This window comes from Haplochromis burtoni, unplaced genomic scaffold (genome assembly GCF_018398535.1).
Source record: "Haplochromis burtoni strain Fernald_Lab_line unplaced genomic scaffold, NCSU_Asbu1 Contig_166, whole genome shotgun sequence".
Taxonomy (NCBI): Eukaryota; Metazoa; Chordata; class Actinopteri; order Cichliformes; family Cichlidae; genus Haplochromis; species Haplochromis burtoni.
In genome coordinates this window covers 1,114,151-1,115,402 of record NW_024582527.1, presented here as the reverse complement: position 1 = coordinate 1,115,402, position 1,252 = coordinate 1,114,151, and positions in this window count along the sequence as shown.

The window sequence follows — 1,252 nt, the reverse complement described above, 5'->3', positions numbered from 1 at the left end:
AAATGTATGCTATGTCTTCTAATGATACTGCCTAAGGGAAGCATGTATAATGTAAACAGAATTGGTCCTAGCACTGATGTATTGTTGGGAATCATTGCAATAATTCTTTCAAGGCTTCAAACCAGAAAATAAAAATATCTGAAATATCTCCAAAGCTACTTCATGAATACTAGAGGTAAAATAACCTGTGCACAGCAGAAGCGGGAGAAGCCAGTCATCTAAATGTAAAAAAATAAAAATTCTTAGTAAAAAGCAACATTTAGCAGAGCACTCTGCCCCCTTCCCCCATACTACACAATGTAAAACAGATAAACAAATATTTTGATGGGGTTTTGTTGTTGTTCCGTTCCGTTTTGTTTTGTTTTTTATTTGAGGCAGCAACAAAATCTAACTCTTTTTAACAAACTGGAATATGAACATGTGTACAATTCACACATGCAAGTAGTGAGAAAATAAGATTAGGTTGTTGTACCTCACTGTACCTAAAAAAAAATGACACCAAAACTGACACTGCGAAAAAGGTATACCATAAAGTATAATCTGCTGTGGAGTTTGCAGATTGCAAAGTTGTTCACTTTGAAATTATGTAATAACACCTTCAAAGGTCAAACGCCAGCATTTACTGTGGCTGTGTTTGAATTTAAATAACAAGGAATGTATATGACCGGAGGCTTTAAAAAAAGCTACAGGGCAGATTAAAACCTGCATTCTTCCTCTGCTAAACAGCTTTAAAGGGACTAAATATGATCTTGTGGACATTTGTGATTGACAACAAAGCATAGGCTTTGGTGTGTTGGGGGGTCATATTAATCCCCAGATTTGCAAGTAAAAAGTTGTTTTGTTTTAGCATCTTGCATCATGAACTGGATCAATAGGGAGATTCAGCTGTAAATGAAAAGTACAAAGAAGTATGACCGATTATGTTTGCTAGCTATGTTTGTCACTATGTTGGACAACTTTAATTTAAATTCTTTCCATTTAAATCCTTTTGGATCTTTCTCACATTTATTCTGAAATATTAAATTCTATGACAATCCATCATTTTTAATCACCACATTGTAAGTTGGAAATTTCAGCAATACTGTAAAAGAGGACTCACTACGGCCACAAGTGATATTTACAGGAAAGACATTTGGATTTATTCAGCAGACAGTTGCATAAATGGTTTTGTGATAAAATCACTGAAAGATATATATATATATATCAGAATCAGAATCAGAATCAGAAAGGGTTTTATTGCCAAATGTTGAGC